Genomic DNA, 16,651 nt, shown 5'->3' on the forward strand with positions numbered 1-16,651 from the left:
TGTGTAAAGATAGGGGCAGAAAGCAACCCAGAGGCTAGCAAACAATCCAGCCCACTATCAACGCACTCGATCCCGGAAACATGAAGAGACGTGGTGCTGAGTCGCGTACGTCTTCTTCAACCGTCGAGTGGGAGGACCCAAGGGAGATGCAGTCTCCACGTGGTGAAGTCTGAGAATGTGGATACTACAACCGCCCCTTACCTTTTGACTTCTCCGGAGAAAGATGTCCTCCAGACTGGCTTTAGCTCCCAAATCAACCCCACAAATGTTCTTCCTGGGATGACGAAGACTGAGGCTGGGAAGCCTCCATGGATCACTATACGTGCGCTGCCATCAACTTCAAACTCTGCTCCTTCATCAACTCCATTTTTAGCGTCTGGCAGGAACCACAATCCTTGGCATTCTAGTGCTCAGACACCACATACAATTTGTATGCAGGTCCGTCACAGACATATGTCAGCTAGAAGCCTGTCGACATTTGACAAAGGCACACTATTCCACCGACACCAGGTGTTGAAGTAGGTCACAGATCTGGGTTGAATCCATCATCATTCTTTAGCTCACTTCGCCACCTTAGTTCAGACCCAGCTATATGCAAATCAGTCTTGACCCTGTGCTCATGGGAACAATTCAGCCCGAACTGCCAAGCAAGGTCTTCCCTGAACCCGAAACAAGCATCCTGGGTCCCTTGCTCACTGTGCCACTGGATTCAAGCTAGCCTGGCTGATGAAGGGTAATACCCAGAATCCGGTCCCAAGACGCTTGTTTCTGGTTCTGGGAAGACCTGGCTTGGCAGTTTGGGCTGGACTGTTCCCATGAGGCACAGGGTCAAGAGTGATTTGCATGTAGCTGGGTCTGAACTGAGGTGGTGAAGTGAGCTAAAGAATGATGATGGATTCAACCAAGATCTGTGACTGAGGGTGAGTGTCTGAAACGTTTCAGCGCTCCGTCCATAGTCTCCTTGTGTTTGCTTTGTTCGCCCTAAGTTGGCAGGGTATGCCCAGACGTGGGCCCCCTGCTCACTTTGCCACTGGATTCAAGCTGATGATGGATTCAACCCAGATCTGTGACTGCGGTGAATGCGCTCTGTCAATCATCTCCTTGTGTTTGGGGAATGGTCAAAAGCACATTTGTGGGAGTTCTCAAACTTTCAAGGTATATCATGTCTTAGAATGGCCTCTCCTTCACTGAGATTTAGGGGGGCAGATTTTTCTGCTTTTGTGGCACAGAAATCTGCATCTATTAATGCATTTACGCCCTCTAAGTATCACATTCCTCCTGGATGGTTGTAAACAATGGTGAAGTAATTTATTGTAAACGTAAGTTCATGACCGACTTTACCTTTGTGAATCGGGACCTTTGCGAACTACTTCCCTGAAACGGTGTGAATCGGGCCTTGTATCTACTCTTTACATCAAAAGTTAAATAGTGAAACAGCCACATGTCTTTTACAGCACCCTCCCATACTGGTTGGTCAGGTTGCGCATGTTTACAGAAGGGTATGTACCTATGTTAGGAACTGCCCCACTCTAAATCACGTGTTCATTATTCAAGTACTTTTCCTTGTATGAAAACCTCGAATGCATTCTGTGCATTTATAAGCCTTCATGGGTGCTTAACTTACCAAACTGATGGTTAGACGCCTATATTATAAATGCATGTATTATTTACACAATTGCAGAGATTTGTATTTAAATGAAACTCTCTTCAACAGGATTGCATCAAGTACACAGGGAGTGCACAACCGCAGCACACCCACTGTAGGGTTGCTTTGAACATCACGACCCGCTGTCTCTTTTTCGGCTCCTCTCGTCTCCCGTTCTTCACCCAGTCTCATTTAATTCAGAATACTGGGAAAACTTCAGAAAATGGAACCACAACATGAAATGCAGCAAGAATGCTCTGCATTTCCCACCGTTTCCGGATCTCTCTCAGCTATTCCTACGGTATGCGTTCAGATTTCTTATTGCGTCAGAGGCCTGTTTACATTCCTCAGATGAGAGCTTGCTGTGAAAGTTGCCGAGTTATGTTCCTTTCTCATTCTCTCGCCCAATGTGCAATGCCAGGCAGGAAGGGTGAGGGAAGGAGGCGTGATGAATATCTGAGAAAGTTGAGCTCGAACATGTAAACAGAAGATGTTGGAAACGGATGTCTCGGGATTTGATCGATACCGTCAAACAAGATCTAGTGAAGGCGGGACGCCACTCTGGCTTCCCCTTGCCCTCCCGCTATTTTCTTTCCACCTTCTTTCTCTCGCTCCCTTCCTCCTTTCTGTTCGCCTTTACTGTCTCTGTACCCCCTTCCCTCTTCCCCTCCCACCTTCTTTTCAGCCCTTGTCCTTTTCTTCCCCGTTTCTTCTTTCGTCTTTCCTTTCCTTCTGTCCTCTTATCTTTTCCTTTGTTCAGTCCATTGATCTTCGACCCGCCCTTTCTGTCTGAAATGGAATTTTGCCCTTTTAAATTATCTTTTTGTGCACATAAGTTTCATGAATCTGAGCCAGTATGTATATAGGAACATACGCCTCCCCACCACCTATTTACAGATGAGAGCGCATATAATTGCATTGTTTGCTAGCCATTAAATTCCATTATATACTGCCATTGGCTTCTTCGTGGCACACCTTAGAGGTAAGGATTTACGTAGACAGCTTTCACTGTAACGAACATTTACATAAATACGTTTGTCTGAGTCAGAGAGCCTTTTCATTTGACGTGTGCGACAATCTTTTAACAAAGGCCCTGCTCATTTGCGAATGTTTACTTTACCCATGTGGCATCAGGTGCAGTATGTTGTTGACATACAGGTTTATTCTTCTAGTCGGTGCCCAGCTGTTTGCCTAAGCTCCACCGTGACTGAATTCGTCAATGCAAAGATTTTTGCCCATTGCGTATCAATACTATATTTGTTGCACGCTGCTTATTACCGTGGACGCTTTTCATTCTGAAACAAATGTATACAATTGAAAATAATTATTGAAGGGATGGGAAAGCTAGGCCTTGTTCTTGTTCGTAAATGTACTTAGTATTGTGGGAAGTATAAGAACGAGCTTGTGGCTTAGGGCAGCCATTGTAGAAAGGTGTACATTGCCATATAATGCTACCCACTTGGAAAACTGATGACTAACTCGCGCATCAACTGCGTTTTTATAGTCCGCTCACAAGGTGCAAGTCGCTGCTCCCCACTGAAACAACTTCCGAGGAGATAGACAACGGTGATTAGTGTGGTACAATCAATGGCGTAGCATTTGATTCACATCTTCACCTGATATCGGTGAAATAATAACCATAGCTAAGCAGGCATCATTATTATTAGAGTACAGGACGTAAGCAGCAAAATACATAATATTATTACGAGAAAACAGTCCATAAATTTGGCAAAAAAACTCAAAAATGGAGCAAGCAATACACCATTAGTCTCCACCTCCCATGACAGAGCAACTCTTCAGAATGCTGAAGTGCCAGCAGACCCCTTTCCTTATCCATCACCCACGTCCTCAACCAATGGCCTCAGGGGCATACCTTAGTGGAAACTTCCCTAGTGGGATGGGCAATACCTGTAATTCCATACCAGCACTTAATCCAGGGCACTGCGTAGCACATTGGACCTCAGTGGCGGGTGGTGACATTTGAAACTGGTGAGATGTGAAACAATTGTCCTACTTCACTGTGGCGAGCGAGAGTAGTGAGCGAGTCTGAACCACCTACGGGGGGAACATTTTGAAAATGCAAAAGGTGCATTTTCAAGCAAATTTGACAGTGTGACACTATCCCGAAAGTGCTGCGCGTTGGCCTTTCAATATATATATAACAGCCCAGGTACTCCACATCAACTGCAGCCTGGTGTCAGTCAGTGACCCCCAACATGCATGCCTGTACCCAGAAATCATCCTCACATGTGTCTGGGGCCAGTACACCCCCACCTCTTCTTTCCCTACCTTCATCTAGGGAGTTACTCCCTTGGTAACTAGTCGCTCTCTTCTTGCCTAGATCCTGAGCTGCAGGAATGACAACAAACACAGCAGAGGAGCCAGATGGCCTCTTTCTGAGCCGCAGCAGACACTGCAAGCTGCTTGCAATATGCCCATCCGTCTTTCACTTTTGTCCCGCAGGGGCTTGGATTCAGGGATATTCTCCATGCTCATTTCCGAACTGCCGTTAAAGTTCAATCTTTTTGATCACCCAAACCTCACAGAGAGAAGCAGTGCTCACTGCTCTGCTCTGTGGAAAAACAGTACTTGAGAGGAGTAACGGAACTCCACAGAAATGGACTTATATCCCTCAAATGTGGAAAGGTCTACAGAAGCTGTTTAATAGTCTGTCCATGTAATGGACTTACCCCAATCACAACGTAAGTCTGAGAGTCAACACCTTTCCAGTCACTGATTCCTCACAATTAGACATAGATATCAATTGAAATGGGTACAGCTACAACACATGGGCATTTCACCTGCTTCGAGTAGGTGATATGGTCAGATGAAAAACAGTCCACAAAGGAGGAATAGCGTGGGAACCTGTGTGAAAACAGAGATTCCCATCTAATACTCCCTATGTCTCAGGGGCAATCTTGTAATTGTTTGCTATTCATTCACCCATTGTAATGGGTGGGTCCCTGATCCAACGCTGCTCTAAAACAAGCCTCCAAACCATCACTATATAACCTAGGAGCTATCACACTTTACTCATTGGTGGGGCCCATAACACAGCGAGTCACTCATTCAGACAAATCACCCTGCTATCAAGATCAGTGAAAATCAGAGGATGAGCTGCTGGAAATAACGCAGTGTCCTACTTCATCTATTTAATCTAAAATTCTATACATTATATACATATGCATTTTATTAGATCTTACCATGGTTTTAATTCTCAGGAAAACATTTAAGACACCCCAGTGTTTGGTCAATGGATCAGCTAGTAAAAGTTAACTAATGGACAACAAGACCAGCTTAATTTATATTTATTTAATTTTTATTTAAAGTTTTTAGATCTCCTAGCATGACCTTACTTTATTAAACTTTTAGTTCGAATTCAATTAAACATTTTATTATTCAGCTAAAGAAAGAGAAACATTAATCCAAACAGTTTACATTCATTAACAGAATAGTTCAGAAAAATAAGTCAAAGACATTTTACCAATCTTCTCGGCAATGGAAATCAGGAATAGAACAACAGAGTTCCCAAAAACAGCCTCTCCATTCTTTCTCGATTTTTACCACCCATCAGGACTCCGACGCCGTCAAAAGTTAAAGTCAGGAAAAATGTCAAAGTCTTTGCACCAAAGAAAAAACGATCAGTCCGATAGCATGTCGTGGTGCAAAAAATAATTCAAAAGCAAGCTTTTTTCTCTCTTTCAAACAACCTCTTTTATACCCTTTTTCCCTAACTATCTAGCGAAAATGTGAAACTTTTAGGGTCCGCACTCAATTCTCATTGGTACATTCAAGGGGTGGATGAGAATAACCTCATCTCATCATTGTCCATATTTCCGCCTAGTCATAGTTCTAAGCACAATAAAGTTAAATTTGTTTGTTATTGCATTCTTTCACCCTTGTCCTTTGACTTGTCACTTTGCTGAACTTTCCCAGGCTCACAACACGGACATCTTAACTTGGCACCATTCTGCTGTTCAGGCCACGCTGACCTAGACACCAGCCACACAGGCACAGACTGCTTGCACATCTCTCAAGCACAGTCGCGCATGGGTAGAAAGACATTCTCTTGGAGTCTCGCAAACCCTCCATATTTTACTTGCCAGCATGGGCCATAACGGGAACTATCATAGAAACAAACACAATTAAACGTTAGATTTCGAAGTAAAGCCCTTCTGTTTACCTCCCCCCATTCTAAGTTCACCCTGTTAGTGGTTACCTAGCTCAAAAGCCTCATATATGTGTTGTTTTCTTACCATTCTCCATCATTTCTGCCACAATTATACTTTTAAGAAGTATACATGCATAGCCTTTCATTAGATTATAGCATTTCCGCACTATACTAGTAAGGCAGTTTCACATAATTAATATATTACGATGTGCAACACAAGCAAATTAGTATCCAACGTGTTTTCTATTCTACGTTGGTTAATTTAAAACCCACACGATTAACACATATTACGGTTATGGGAAGGTGACTTCACGAGGGGTATACAACATTTTTTGCTTTTCATCCTTGCTCCATCAACTCCCCCCTTTGGTGATTTATCACCAAATAACACCCAAAATGTTCATAACATTTTCAAAAACATGTTTCAAGTTCTTTTCAATTAGTATGGTTTATACTTTGGTATCTTCCATTTTCTTTCTATCTTGATACCGTTTCTCTTTAAACTCTTCCATCTCAATGTCCCCCATTTCACATTCTCTTCCTTTGCTTTCTTCAATTTTCTTCTTTTAAGGCTATTTAAGGTTTCTTCTTTTTCTAAGTTTACAACCTAATTTTAAGACTAAGGCCCACATGCATCAAGGGTTTTTAGAGTCGTAAACGGTGCGATTCCTTAAAATCGGCCATTTGCGATTCCAAAATCCATTTTTGGAATGCATCATACATTTTCAGAAATCGCAACATTTTTGCGATTTCTAAAAATGCGATTGCTTTCAAGAAATCGCAAATTTGCGAGTTCTTAAAAGCAATGCATGATTAGTTTTAAAATTGCGAATTCGCAATTAGGGTGTCAAATTTACCGAGTGGTTGAACCACTCGGTAAATTTGCAAAAAGTGTTAAAAACGCAGCAAATGCATTTTTTAAACATTCATGTTACGGACACACATGTCCTTAGGACATGTGTGTGTGCAACATGATGCGAAAACAACATTTCATGGGTGCAAGGGGGGTTCATTTGAACCCCCCTCACCACCCTTGAAATGCAATCAGGATTTGCGATTTTCAAAGTGCAAATTCGCAATTCCCATTGATCCCTATGGGCCTTTTGGCCCATAGGATCAATGTGAATTGCGAATTCGCACTTTGAAAATCGCATAATATTTGCGATTTGGTAGAAATTGCGATTTCTACCGAATCGCAAATAATTTGCGAAAATATTCAATCATCCCGTTTTGCGAATTTAAAATGCGAATCGCTATTTTTCGCACTTTAGAACTCGCAAAATCCCGGGATGATGCATGTGGGCCCAAGAATATTACTATCATTATTGTTACTGGAATTAATACTTTCTCTATTATTGATCTACCTATTTCATAAAACCATTTCTTAACAGCTGAAAAACTCTTACCAAGTTTCTCGAGAACACCATCAACCTCCAATGGTATAATTTCCTCATGCAATTCTGTAAGGTTTGTAATATACCTTTCAATGTTTTGACTTTTGTCAGGAATATAGGTACAACAGTGCTGTACCTTTAAAATTCCACAGACACCTCCCTCCTTTGCCAAGATTATGTCAAGAGAAAGTCGATTTTACATCACCATAGTTTTCATAGCAACTATTTCTGTGTTACCATTAAAAATCCCCCATGCAGTGTCTGTTGATAAACGATCTAGTATTGTTGACAACTTCGAATTCTGTTTGCATTAAAAGATATACCCACTGCTGGTATCAATGCTCCAAAAACATCACCTAATTTTTCTATCACACTCTCCCTTCTTCTCCGACTTAAAGGTTTACCTATCTCATGAATTCCGTTAGTTCCTCTATCTACATGGAACATTTTAGGAAAGACCAGGCCTATATAGCAGGACCCATACCAGTGATCAGGCAATCTATGATAAGCTTTGTTCCCTAACAAGAAATAGATACTGGGAAAAACTGGAACCCCCTTTTATAATATATGTATCTTCACATTGACTCGCTCCCACAAAATAATTATCATACACAGTGTTGTCTCTTCGAATACATAGCTTCCCTAATAATGGTGTATCTATATTTATGGCCACATTCAGATTATGTCCCTCAATATTGTCATCCTCAATTGTCCACTTTGTAGATTTAGATTTCTTTGCATTTTCTTTTCTTTTATATTGTATTCTCCTTTCCTCTACCATGTCCAAAAAAGCTTTCTCCTCATTTCTCATTTTACAAGTCAAATTATGTTTAAACGCATATTCATAGGTCAGTACTTCTGTTTCCCAAAAATATTCTCCAAAAACTTTCACAGGTTTGATTTGGTTCAATTCAGGTACGACTTTTAATTTTGCAAAAACATCATCAGAATTGGAATTATAGTACTCTAATTTACCTGTTTATAGAACAAACTAGCTAACACACTACATGTAACCCCATATGTTAATGGAAGGTGGTGATTTGTCACACCCTCTGATACAGATGCAGGTAATTTCACACAGACATAACAGTCACTGGCATCCATAGTTCTCACATATTCAGACAATAACTTCGAAAATGTGTTTCTAGAGTAGTCACTAATGGAATTATCTTGATGTACTTCTGGTTTATATACGTGTTTCATTTCACCCTTTGACTCATAGGCCTTTTCTTTCATACTCTAATTTGCCTTTGATTTTTCAAAATCAGGCCTAAAAGGAATCACAATAGCTAAAATCAAACATACCAACATTATTAACCCTGTGCATAATAACCACATTCTACACCATTTTCTAAAAATAGTACATTTCGATCTTTGTACATCATTAGTAGCCATTTTTTTTACAATGCATTTTTCACAATCTTTTCTGGCCTTATATTGTCTCTATTAAATCCTTTTGCACTTAAAAAGTGTTCCTATCATCAATAAAAATCAACAATCTTGTCCCTTCACCTTTTATATCTCTCTTTGGTTTCCCAGTTTAGGTACTCCTTTTGTCTCTTTTAAGTTTGAGTTCACTCACTTTCTTTTTCCTCACTTGGATGATTCAAATTCTCCTGACTGCTATTGACTTCCTTTATTGGAGACAGTGCAACGTGTGACCATTCAGGTATTTTTGATTTGGTCTCCTTACTCTTTTTGGCCTTTGCAAAATCTCTTTCTTTTCGCCCAACAAATCCTTCTCACTGGTTATTTCATTTACTTGATCTTCTTGAATTTTAGATTTGTTAACCAGTTTGAATTTCAGTCCATCATTTCCCTTAGGCCAATTATCTCCTTTACATGGTCTTTTGTTTTCAGGTTCGCGATACCACGTTCCACTCTCCAAGCTCTTTTTCTTGAGCTCCTCCTTAATTGAGTTTCATCCTCACTGTCATCAGACTCAGTTTCAGATTTCTCATCAGTTTCCTTTATGGTGAACTTTATAATGTCTGTTTCATTCACTGAATCTGTTATTTCTATTGTCAGTTCTTTCACTCTGTTAGGAACCTCTCCATAGCTGGTACTTGGAAGCTCATCCTTATCGTGAGTTGTTTCCTTTTCACTAGTTTCAAGACTTATGTTCCTGCTTCCAGAGCTTTCAGACTGTCCTTCAGTACTTGTCTGACTGCCAGTTTTGTCTTTACTTTGATCAGTGTTCACACTGGTATCAGACCTTGCCAGATCTCGACTTTCAGGTCGATCTTCAGAATCTGGTATTTCAATGACTTCACTTTCTCCTTCAGATGCAGAGCTTGTATCTAATATTTCCAAATGTCGACGAACAGGTCGAGCTCCAGCCCCTGGATTTTTGTCTGGTTCACCTTCAGAATCTGAGTCATTTGTGCTTTCTGCTTTGTCCTGTGGATTCTCAGGCTCAGGCACACGGATTGCGTGGCTGGCATGTACCCATCTCTTTACCCCAGCACACTTAATTGCAGTGGTGCTAACCAGAATGACTTGTCTTGGTTTCTGCCAACGAGGAACTAGGCAGTTTCTTCTCCTGTGTACTTTTATCCAAACCCAATGTCCAGGGACTAGATCATGAGCTGGATGCTTCTCTTTTGAGTTTGCCTCAGTTCCCACCTGATGGAACACAGAAGTTACCACATCAGACAGGTTCTTGCAGTAATCCAGTATGATATCATCATTAATAGTCATCAGTTTATCAACTGGCACAAATGCTTGTCTCATCACTCTTCCCATCAGAATCTCATGAGGACTCAATCCTGTCTTTCTATCAGGTATACTCCTTAGGGTCATCAGAACACGTGGCAAAGCATTGGGCCATTTCAGTCCAGTGGCCAAACACATTTTTGCAATTCTGTCCTTTATTGTTCCATTTACCTGCTCAACTACCCCAGAAGCCTCTGGTCTGTAGGCACAATGTAATTTCTGACGAATGTCCAGTGCCTCACAAATCATCTGTATTAACTCATTCTGAAAATGAGTTAGTCAGTCACTCTCAATCATTATTGGAAAAACCAAAACATGGAATGATCTCTCTTATCAATATTTTGAACAGTCACTTCATCATTTCGTCTGGTAGGGAAGGCCTCCACCCACCGGGAAAATAGACAAATGATCACAAGAACATATCAAAGCCTATTAAAGGGTGGCAATTCAACAAAATCCCACTGCATTCTTGTAAATGGACCTCCCTCCCGTCCTATGGTTCCCAAACTCACAACTGTTTTTCTTCTTGGGTTTATTCGTTGACATATAAGACATCGCTGACAAAGGCTCTCAGCGATCATCCTGAAATTGGGATTTTACCAGGTTTGCCTGAACAATCTTATAATCACATCCCTCCCAACATGAGCTTGACCATGGTACATTCGGGCCATGTTAGAGATCATGCCATCAGGCATTACTGGTCTTTCATCTTTGTAAAGCCAAATTTCATCCTCTTCTCTTTGCCTACATCCTGCTTTTAACCAAATGTCTTTTTCTTCCTCGCTCGCTTCTTCTTGCATTTGTTTTATCTCCTGCCAAGTCTCAACCACTGTTGTTAACATTAAAGGACTTGAAACATATTCCGCTTTTCTTTCCCGATTTATAGATGCAAGATTCTTAGCACAGTACTTAGCATTAGAGTCAACAAAGCGGTTGCCTCTGGTGACATAATTATCTCATTTCTTGTGAGCTGCACATTTCACAAAAGCAATTTTCTTAGGTAACTGGATTGCATCAATCAACATTTTCACAAGCTCAGCATTTCTGATGGGGGATGCTGCAGAAGTTAAATAACCTGTTTGGGACCACAATTGACCATAGTCATGGACAACCCTAAAACCGTACTGACTGTCAGTCACTATGGAAACTCTGGTTTCTTTTCCCAGTTCATATGCTTGAATCAAAGCAATTAGCTACGCTACTTGAGCAGAACGAATTCCTTTCAGACAAGATGCTTCTAGGACATCTGCCACTGTACATAGAGCATATGCAGCACTCAGAGCACCCTCATCTGTTCTCAAGCATGAGCCATCTACAAACATTACATAATCAGATTCAGGTAATGGCTCATCCTTAATGTCAGGTCTTGGTTTGGTACAAAACTCAAGAACATCCAAACATTTATGATCGACTTCATTTCTCACCTACACATCCATGACGTCTCGAAGCAATGTAGAAGGATTCACATTTACACATTGTGTTATTGTCACATTATCTGCACCCAGAATTACCTTTTCATACTTCATCATCTTGTCATTTGTAAGGAACTGTGTTTTGGTCCTTGTGTGGAGAATTTCCACTGAATGAGGTACATATACCTTCACCGGGTATAAAGTAAAAAAAAGTAATGTAGTTTCTTATATAGCGCACGTATCACCACAAAGGGTATCTCGGCGCTTGCTTTGGGAACCCGTCCTGGTTTTTCCCTGTGGGATAGCCCAGCTGGGCACCCCCAAGGTGAAAGCCAGGCATCCCGCCGCAGGGGCCGTAGTGGAGATTGAGCAAGCTATTGCCCAGAGTTGCAGAGCGTGAACCCCTGATGCAAGTAGGCACCGAAGCGAGAATTATCAGGTCCGTGGACATTTGGGCTCCAAACCCTGCCGCGTCGGGAATTGAACCCTGGTCCCGGGCCGACCTCTGCTTCTGGGTCTGCCTCCTCTAACCAGTGAGCTACACTTCTCAATATGCCTTCACTCTGTTCCAAACTCACGCTTGTAGGAGCTACTGCTTTCAGACATCCTGGCAATGCCTTAGCAACTGGATTCAATACAGCTGCGAAATATGCAATTGGCTTTCTCAATTTCCCATGTCTCTGAATTAGAACTGATAATGCACACCCCTCTCGTTCACTGCAATACAGTTCAAACTCTTTCTCATAATCAGGAATACCCAATGCTGCTGCTTCACACAGACTGGTTTTCAATCGTTCAAAGGCCTCCATTTCTGCATTGTTTAGCACTATGGGGTCTCTTACATCTGCTCTTGTCAGTCTCTGCAATGGCTTTGCTATCAGGGAAAATCCACTAATCCATTGTCGACAGTAACCTACCATTCCTTGGAACATACTCACCTGTTTTTGAGTTTTAGGAGGTTTCATTCCCTGTATCATTCTGATTCTTTTTATGGTGACTTGTCTGACTCCTTGGGCAATCCTGTGACCTATATACTGTACTTTCCTCTGACAGAATTGTAATTTTGATGGTGACACTTTATGTCCTCCTTCTGCCAAATTGTTCAGTAAAGCAATGGTATCTGAAACACATGCATCTTTGGTTTTTGATGCTACCAATAGATCATCAATATATTGAACCAATACTGATTTTCCAGGCAGGTTCAAACTTTCCAATGACTTCTTTAAGAAGTGATTAAAGATGGAGGGACTCACAGTATACCCCTGAAGAATTCGGCACCATGCCAAAATATGGTCTCCAAACCGGAATGCAAATATTGGCTGGCTATCAGGGTGTAATGCAAATGTAAAGAACGCATTACATAGGTCAATGACTGTATACCATCCTGCATCATGTGGAATTTGGTACAGGATAACTGCTGAATTTGTCACAACAGGACAGCATGGGACAACGATTTTATTACCTTTTCGTGAATCCTGTACTATCCTAAATGTTCCATTAGGCTTTTTCAATCCCAATATAGGTGAATTACATAGACTGCTTATTATTTCTCTCAAAATTCCCTGTTCAATCATTTTGTTTATCACAGGAGTTATTCCTTCAATTATATCTGTTGTCAATTTATACTGAGAAATATTTGGGTAACTCACTCCTTCTTTCACAGAAACTTTCACAAGATCCACACCTTTCATTAATCCAATATCTTCTCCTGTGAAATCCCACACCTCTTCCTTGACTGTCTCTTTTAATTCACCAGGTATCTTTTCTTTGTCAAATACAGAAAAACATGCTATTTTGCTCTTAATCTATCATTGACATGGTCATTTTATACAATCTATCTTCATCTGGAGTTTGGGGGTTCAATGCCATCTAGTGAACAATAAATGGCACAGTTCATCTTGCACAGTATGTCCCTACCAAGAAGGTTAACAGGACTACTGTCACATACTACAAATCGATGCATATCTTTGAAATTGCCAATTTCAACCTCAACTGGTTCAGTAAGGGGTGTTTTAATCTGCCTATTCGCTACACCTACTACTTGGATAAAGTCTCCTGAGAGAGGAAGATGTTGAACTTCTACTGATCTTACAGTAGAACGGGTAGTACCTGTGTCCACTAGGAAAGTCACATTTACACCATTCACCTTTCCATTCACAAAAGTACCAGATTGATCTACCTCTAGAGTTGAGCCAAGTACACACTCTTCTCCCTCTCCTAGGCACCATCAATAACTTTCATCTGACTCACTCCCATCTTCCTTCATCCAATACTGTGAACTCACATTCACTCGAGGTTATCGTGTTACCTGTTCTCCTCCGAACAATCCTGTCTCTGCACTGAATTTCTGTAGATTTACACTGTGTGGATGTGGTGGTGGTGGCACCTGACTCTGTTGGGTAACTACCTGTTGCTGTGGCGATGACTGCTGATTTACCTCATTCTGCACCTGTGTATTTAATGATGTATTTTCGGGATTAACTCTTGGTGGCAGCTTACACTCGTTCTTCCAATGCCCTAACCTGCCGTAATTATGATGGAAACTTTTTCTTCGCCTCTTCTAAATTAGCCATTCCTTTTCCTTTATTTAGGTTCCCTTTCATTTTCGCTTGACCTCCATCATGACTTTTGTTCTCTAATTGAGCTACTTGATGTTCAGCCACTTTCACTTGTGCCAACATGGCTTTCTATTTAAGCTTTCTTTGCCTAACTTGAATCTCATCACTACAATATTTTGCATACCTCAACACTTCATCGACAGAGCATGACTGCCAACCCATCAAATTATGCTTAATCATATCCCCTATCTCTGGTCTTAATCCAAAGACAAATCGATGCACAAAATGACTCATGTCCTTTAGCTCAACTCCTCATATCCACTGTACTGCTTAAACACTAACAACAATCTTTCATAATATAAATGTACTGATTCTTTGGTATCTTGCAATGTCCTATCAATCTTTACCCAATCTGTTTCTTTTGGAGGGATTTTATTATTCAAGAATGTTATTACTTGTTCATATTTCCACATTACTTCGGGTCCTGGAGCACCCGTTCTTGAATCTCTTTTGTACTCTGTTTTTGGCCAATCCACAGTAATTTTGCATTCAGACCATAAATCCGCTACTATGTCAAACAACCAGTCTAAATCTTCCCATAACACTTTTGAGACCTTTACAAATTGATCCACTTGTCGGTACCATTCCACTGGTTTCTCTCGTAACCTAGGGAAATCATTTGTAAATGACAATATATCCTGTCTAGTCCAGGGAACATGCACATACCCTCCTCCCGGTATTTCTCTCATAGGAAATGTATTCGCGACAGGCTCTTTTTCTCTAACTGGAAACGCTAATGATGTTTTGTCATTGATTTCTTCCCTTTTCTTTGTCCATTTACTCTTCCACCATTCCATATCTCCCCACTTTCTCAACAACACAATCAAATCTTTTATCGGAGTTAATCTTCAGGCAGCATTCATATTGTCAATATCTTTTTCAGTAAAATCTACTCTGTAACGCTTTTGTAATGTCTTAATCTTTGCAACGTCTACATCAAGGTAATTTGCCAGTCCCTCTAATCCGTCATGCACATTTTTAGCTCTCCATGTAATGCTTTTACACATGAACATTTATTCATCATCTTGGTATGTTTTTAACCTATCTGTTCCAATTGTTCCAATTAATAATTCTTCCATATCGATTTTTAATCTGACCACATCTAACACTTTAGGTTCTTGATCCTTTAATTCCAACATTTTGAGCCAATCACTTAATTCCTTTTCTGTCGGTCCTACAGGAGTTTGTGATAAATCAATTTTCTCTACATTTCTTTCAGGTGTTGCAGAATCTGATTCCTCACCCATCGGAAACTTACATGGGAGACTTTGATTAAAGGTCAAATCAGGCGGTGTCATATGACTAGTATGCCTAACTTTAGATAAATCTGGATAAACCTTTTCTCTTACTTTTTGTAAACTTTGGTTCAAAGGGATAGTTAATGATAGTTCTTTTATTTAGATTTTGGAACACGGGAATCACAGGACCTATTGTTACTGGAACAGTCACAGCTTCTATATTTTTAGTGAGTTCCTGTATCTTTTCAGTCAATTCATTAGTAGATCGCACATATTCGGAGGTACTTGGGTTTTCTTCAAATCTCCTTTCTGCTCTATCTATACTACCTCTAATTTCACAATATTGTCTTGGAGTACCAGTAAGTCTGGTTTCCATTGATGGGGCATTAGAATCATATCTCAATTCCTCTCTCTCAGTACTACCTTTACTTTCAGAAAATTGTCTTGGAGTACCAATGAATCTGGTCTCCATTGGTGGGGCATTTGGAGTCACTACTACAGGACTCGGTTGATATGGAGGGGGTTTCTATTTAATATCTCCTCCAGCACTTCATCCTCTGTCTCACAATCTCCATAACTCTTTCTCTCTGGTTCCACATTATTCCTCTTTTCCATACACTTCCATCCTACCATTTCATCAACTCTTCTTACCGGATACATTCCATCACACATATCAGCATTTCTCCATCTCTGAATTCTACTCTCACGAGTCGTTCCTCACAAACTTCTCAATCTACCTCTAGGTCCTCTGAACTCCTCAAATCTTTCTCGTTCAAATTCATGCATCTCATCTTCCGACTCGGTCAATGCCTAAAATTGAGTTGGTTGAGGTCTTGGTTCAAGCTTAGTCATTTTCCCTCTCAAATTTCTTAACACAGCAAAACTAAAAGAACATACTTCTGGAAATGCCAACACTCCATCATTCTTAGTGTATCTAGCCCAATTCTCTAACCATATGCAGGTATGATAGCCATATTTTGTCATCATGTACGATGCAGGCGTTTTAGGTGGAGGAAGCAATTTTCCCTCTCTGGTAACTATTTCCTTGTCCTTCTTAAACATGTTATTCAATTTCTTAAACCATGTAGGTTTTTCTCTTTCTTCTCCATAATAAAACTCAATTTTTCGATAGTTTCCTGACTTTCAGTCAATCGTGCACTCTTCCACAAACTGCTTTGCTACACCAACCTATCACAGCGCAGTTCACACTAACGCCCCAATCAGAACAGAATAAGTCACAATCGTTTTCAACCAATGCTTACACAGCTTTTTGCTATCACACCAATCAGTGCTCACTACGTTCTAGTCACATGGACCAATCCCAGCGCGACACCTCTGACGTCAGCCCTGCTCCGGCTTCTGGAGCTCCCGCTGAACCCTCCTTTACAAAATTTATCGGCACACTGTATTTACACTTTTATACTTTTAAAACCAGTTAGTAACCACATGAAACATTTC

Source organism: Lissotriton vulgaris, chromosome 4_1 (assembly GCF_964263255.1).
Source record: "Lissotriton vulgaris chromosome 4_1, aLisVul1.2, whole genome shotgun sequence".
NCBI classification, from domain to species: Eukaryota; Metazoa; Chordata; class Amphibia; order Caudata; family Salamandridae; genus Lissotriton; species Lissotriton vulgaris.